Raw genomic sequence first — 5,411 nt, 5'->3', positions numbered from 1 at the left:
AGGAAGGCTCCTGCACATGTCGGATTCTACATCCAGCCCTTGCTCAGCCGTTCCCTTTCCCGCCTCCATCTGCCCAACTCCCTCCTGCTCTTGCATCCCTCACATAAACAGCCAGCCAGCTCTTCATGTGAGAGCACCCCTGGTTTTGCATCTTCCAAAAACACGCATCTCATCAGTCCACACCTTCCTAGCAACCCTCCAAGGGTCAAAACGCTGGCCCTACGCCTTCTCTTCTCTCCTCTTCTCCTGTGACAGGCTGGAATCTTACCCGTGCCGTTCCCCCCTCACCCTGACTCGGTTATTAGCTATTTATCCTTCAGTCTCAGCTCTCCCTGGTGACCAATCCGGAGGCGCTCACGGCTTTTCCCTCAGCCCCAACCTCCCTGTGTCTCCCGGAGACCATGAGCTCAGCGGGAACAGTGCCTGGGCCTGTCTTGTTCACCACTGTGTCTCCAGTGTCTGGCGCTGTGCTCCACCCCTCCACTCGCTAGTTCACAGGCTCCGTCATGGTTTGATGGAAGGATGAATGAATGAACGATCCGGCAGAGGGAAGAGCCTGATCCCACCAGGGAGGTGTGCAAGCAAGAGCTGTGCGCGGTGATACCAAGCGTTCCTGTGAAGTAGACTGAGGAGTGTGCGGAGGGTAATTGGGAGAAATAAAGTTAGAATATTCTCTTCCCTCTAATAAGCATCTGAGGACATCTGTGCCAGGCCCCGTGCTGACAAAGAGCCCACAGACGAACTAAGTGGGGCCCTGTTAGTCCTGTGAGGGTTCTCAGCACCTAAGTCTGATGAAAGCCCCTCCGCCCCCACCAATCCCCAGGGGCTCCTACACAGCCTATTCTGCATGTACCTGGAAGCGGATCACAGCCTCCGGAACCCCAGTCAAGGACCACAGCTTAAGTATCCCTACTCTAGGGGGAACGAGAAAAATCAAATGAGTGCTTGGAGCGCGAGCCACGCCAAGACAGCAGTGAGGACGGAACCCAGCGCTTCGGAGACGGTTGCGGGGACAAGGCCTTAGGGCCAGGGAAGGAACAGCGATGGAAGGCCCTTGGACCCATTTTAAGAAACTTATCCTATTATCCAGAAACTGGGATCCGGGCAAACTTCCCGCGCCCAGAAGGGTCCTAATCTCCGGCTCGGAAAGATGACGCAAGCAGCGCGCGAGTACCTGCCAAAATACGACTGCCCCGCCCCCGCCGGTGCATTGTGGTGGGGTTAAAGGCACCAACCGGATACAGGTCTCGCGAGCGAGCGAGATTCACGCGGATGACAGAGATTGGGTGGGGAGGAAAGGCGAGGCTTCTACTCTCCGAACAAGAGTCCCGCCCCCCGGCTGGGATGGGCCAATCCCAAGGCCTCCCGCTCCTGGCCCTGCGGATTGGTCCGAGGGCTCACATGGTTAAGTGGGCCATGGGGCGCTGGACCGAGCCGAGTCCCGGGCACTTGACCGAGGCGGCGACGGTGTCTTTGTACAGGGGTGAAGGGCCGGAGAGACCTAGAGTCAGAAGCTCGCGGGCTACCGGCCGGTCTCGGCCTCCGCACGCGGCCGTGGGCAAGTCGAGTTCGAACACTTGCTGAATAAAGAACCCGCCTTAAAGGTGATCTGGCCCTCAGTTCCCTCGCCTGTGACATGGGTACAGTGTTGCCGGGAGAACAGGGTTGCCTCAGGTCTAGGTGAGGCGGGGTGAGTGGAATGCCTGCCAAGTAAGAAGCGGGGCGAAGTCCTGGCTGGACGCAGCGGCCCGGGGAAACGGGCACCCTGTTCATCTGCCCAGAAAGCTGGCCGTGGATCACGTGTTGAGCCGAGCAGCGCCCCATGTCCTCGAATGGCTTCAGGGACCAGTCGTAGACAGTGGGTATGTGGCGGGCCTGCACCCTCTAGGTGCGAACCACTTGACTTTGTTGTCTTAACTAGATCTTTCCAACAGCGGTGCGGGGTCAGTGTCGTAGATGGGGAGACTTTGCCGAGGCCGCACAGCCTGGAGTGAAGGAGCCAGGGTTGGACCCAGGCATCAACTGCTCAACCCGCAGGCCTTCCAGCAGTGGCTCCTGCACCCCGAGGGGGCCTGTGCAGCGCCTCCAGAAGGGACTCGGCCCTCGTCCGTGAGACCCACCTGTCACTCGTGTCCCCTCTGCTTCCATCATCAGCCTCAGTGTCTGGAAAACCTTTACAGGCCTGCGGTGTTCTGGGAGCATAATTAGGATGCTGGAGCCACGGCCCAGAGTTGCAAGTTTCACTGTGCAGGATGGGGCCTGCCCCTGAGCAGTCTAGGCATGGCCACATCGGGATCCTTTTCCCCAGAACCAAAGGCACCCACCGCCCTTTAGGATGTCTAGCCCTCAAGAGGAGGGGCTTTCTGACACATGAGATCATCACAACGGACCCTGCTTCACTTTCAGTTATTAGACTATATTAAGAAAAAGAAAAGGGACTTCCTGACAGTCCAGTGATTAAGACTCCGAGCTTCCACTGCAGGGGCACAGGTTCGATCCCTGGTCGGGGAACGAAGATCCCGCATGCCCCGCAACGTGTCAATCAATCAATCAGTTTTAGATTTACTGAAAAGTTAAGAGTAGGGAGTGCCCTTATTACAGCCTCCCACATACACACATAGACGGGCACACACACCATTTCCTTTATTGTTAACATCTTGCATTAGTTGTACATTTGCTACAATTGATGAGATGATATTGATACATTATTATTAACTAGAGTCCATAGTTTGTTCAGAGTTTCTTAGTTTTTCCCCAGTGTGTTTCTTCTGTGTCAGAATCCCATCAAGGATACTGTGTCACATGTAATTGTCCACCTCACTTTCTCATTCTGAAGGTGCAGTATTGAGAGAGGTTAAAGAAGCACGTAATTGCTTAACTTGTTCTTGGCTTTAAGTCTGAGAAAATGCTAGGGAAGAGGCTGCTGCTGGGGGCTGCGTTTTGGTGTTGTGTCTGGCGGGTGCCAGCCAAGTGGGGCACTGGGTCTTGGGGGAGGGCGGGGCCCTGAGGAGGGGCTTCCCTCCAGAGCGACCCTTCTCAGAGCGGCCCCTCGGGTTGGGGTGATGGGAAGTTATGTTTAGAGGATTGAAAATTTCTGTTTGGGGTGATGAAAACATTCTAGACATGGATAGTGGTGACGGTTACACAAATTTGCTTAATACCACTGATTGTACACTTTACAATGCTTAAGTTTTGGGCTTCCCTGGTGGCGCAGTGGTTGGGAGCCCGCCTGCCGATGCGGGGGACGCGGGCTCATGCCCCGGTCCGGGAGGATCCCACATGCCGCGGAGCGTCTGGGCCCGTGAGCCATGGCCGCTGAGCCTTTGCGTCCGAAGCCTGTGCTCCGCAGTGGGAGAGACCACAACAGTGAGAGGCCCGCGTACCGCAAAAAAAAAAAGAGCTTCCTGTGAGTGGCTAGCTGTGCTGGCCACTTTGTCTCATGTATTCCTCTCATAGCTCCAGGGGCAGTTGCACTCATTAGCCTCATTTAAATAAGGAGAACTTGGCACAGAGAGGTTAAGAGACTCACCCAAGGTCACACAGCTGGTAGTGGCAGCGCCAGGATCCTACCAGAACCAGGACTTTCTCACCACCCACTGCCGTGCCAGCCAAGCATTCCAAACCCCTCCAAAGCCAGCTTAGTAACAGGAGAAAGGTGTCCCTCAACAGGCCTCCAAGTGAGGCTGGTGGGTGACTGCGGAATCCTCTGTCTGGTCAAAGTGAGGACTAATTAACTATTGGTGGGAAGCGCTGGTTGCCTGCTTTTTCAAAAAGCTGCAGTGGTGACCCTTGGTTATTAAACACATGGGTCTGTGTTCTGCAGCAGTGTTCTCCAGGTATCACCTGTAAATCTCCAGCCCCACACTGGCTGGGTTTTGACGTTGCACCAAAAGAATTCCATAGCCAAGGAATTTAAGAAACTACACCTCCCCTGCCCCGCAGAGACTCACAAGGCCTTCTAGAGGCTCTGAAAAGTCCTGTCCAGAAGAAACTCGTTAAGCTTTGTCTAACGTAGTGATTCCCAACCTTATTTGACCCCAGAGGCCCATTTTCAATGCACGACAAGCCCCCAGCCTCCAGGTTGCCGTGCACAGCTGCCCGGGCGATACTGGGAAATGTGCTGCTTCTAAGCAAGGGGTCTCACATCTTCACTTCGTGGAAGAGGAGCAGACGTGCAAGGAGGTTAAATGGCTTAACCACGGCCCCTCCTTGCTCAACTTAGAAAGTAAATATGAAATTGTTTAGGTTACAGAAACAGCAGTTGTCAAACTCACAAGAAGGCTGACTGGCAGTGCAGGGGGATTCCAGCATCTACTGGGATCAGGGAAATAGTACATGTTTTCTGATGAAACCCTTTAGATCCTACCACTTTCAGGGCAAAATGGGGGTTTTGTCTTGTCAATAAAATCATGGAAGTGTCCCCCCTCTGCCCCCATGGTGAAAAGGGATCATTGCACTGAGGTTCAGCAAAGTCCCAACCTAGCAGGACACTGCCCTGTGCTTTACACCTCACCAGATAGGGAATTCCACTGAAAATGTGGGAGCACCCCATCAAACGTTTCCATCCTTTGGAGTAAAGAAGGAGATTCTTTCTTCAAAGTGAACACTCAGATGCTTAACCCTGTGAGCAGAGTTTTGGATGGCTATGCAGTTGCTCTAGGCCAGTGATCACTGTTTTACAGATGGAAAGTGGAGGTGGGCGCCAGGGGACACTTGGGAGAGGGAGGGAGCATCGGCAGCCCCCCTGTGCTTGGTGCCACAGTGGAGACTGGAAAAAAGACAGTCCACGCGCTCCTGGTGGTTAGAAGCCTCTAGACACAAGCAGTCTCTGAGTCTGAACTCCTCCTCTGCCTCTTGCTACCTGTGAGACCTTAAGCAGGTTACTTCTGCCTTCGGCTCTATTACCCCGTCTTCAAACTGCGGTGATAATAAGCTACCTTGTTAACATTGTGGGTGTCGGATAAAGCCGTTAGATCGGGCCAGCTCGTGGTGGTAGCACAGCCGTGATTATCGCAAGCATGACCCTCCGGCCACAAACGTGTGTGCAGGAAGTTCCACTGGCTCCGTTTTCTATAACAGCCTAATTTCTGACCCCAGTTCCCATTCCACGATTCCACGGGCTGGCGCATCACAGAAGTCAGTTCCAGAGTTCTGCCCCTTCCTAAGTCAGGACTCCCACAGGGACAGGGCCTGGGGAGGGGCGAGTGGGGACCTGTTGGCCACTCATCATTTATCCACACCGGTACTGCAGGCTCCGGGTCCCATGCCGCAATGCTGTCCCCAGCCTCGAGGACCACTTTGGCCAGCCTGCCTGGGGTCCTACCACCTGGGTGCACAGCCTGCATTGCTCTCTGGGGGCTGGTGGGCAGCAGGCCCGGGACCTTGTCACCTGCCTTCCCACTGCAGCCCAG

At 54.7% G+C, this 5,411-nt stretch overlaps 1 long non-coding RNA gene across 1 annotated transcript; it reads left to right on the top strand.

Moving 5' to 3' along the window:
* Window positions 1-226: 226 nt before the first annotated feature.
* Window positions 227-3,182, top strand: LOC109552940 (uncharacterized). Its single transcript, XR_002179861.3, has 2 exons — window positions 227-1,604; window positions 1,935-3,182. It is a non-coding gene; the product is annotated as an uncharacterized lncRNA (long non-coding RNA).
* The last annotated feature ends 2,229 nt before the right edge of the window (window positions 3,183-5,411 follow it).

Source organism: Tursiops truncatus, chromosome 2 (genome assembly GCF_011762595.2).
Source record: "Tursiops truncatus isolate mTurTru1 chromosome 2, mTurTru1.mat.Y, whole genome shotgun sequence".
NCBI lineage: Eukaryota > Metazoa > Chordata > Mammalia > Artiodactyla > Delphinidae > Tursiops > Tursiops truncatus.
Note: the sequence above shows the minus strand (reverse complement) of the source record. Positions and strands in the feature narration are given on the sequence as shown.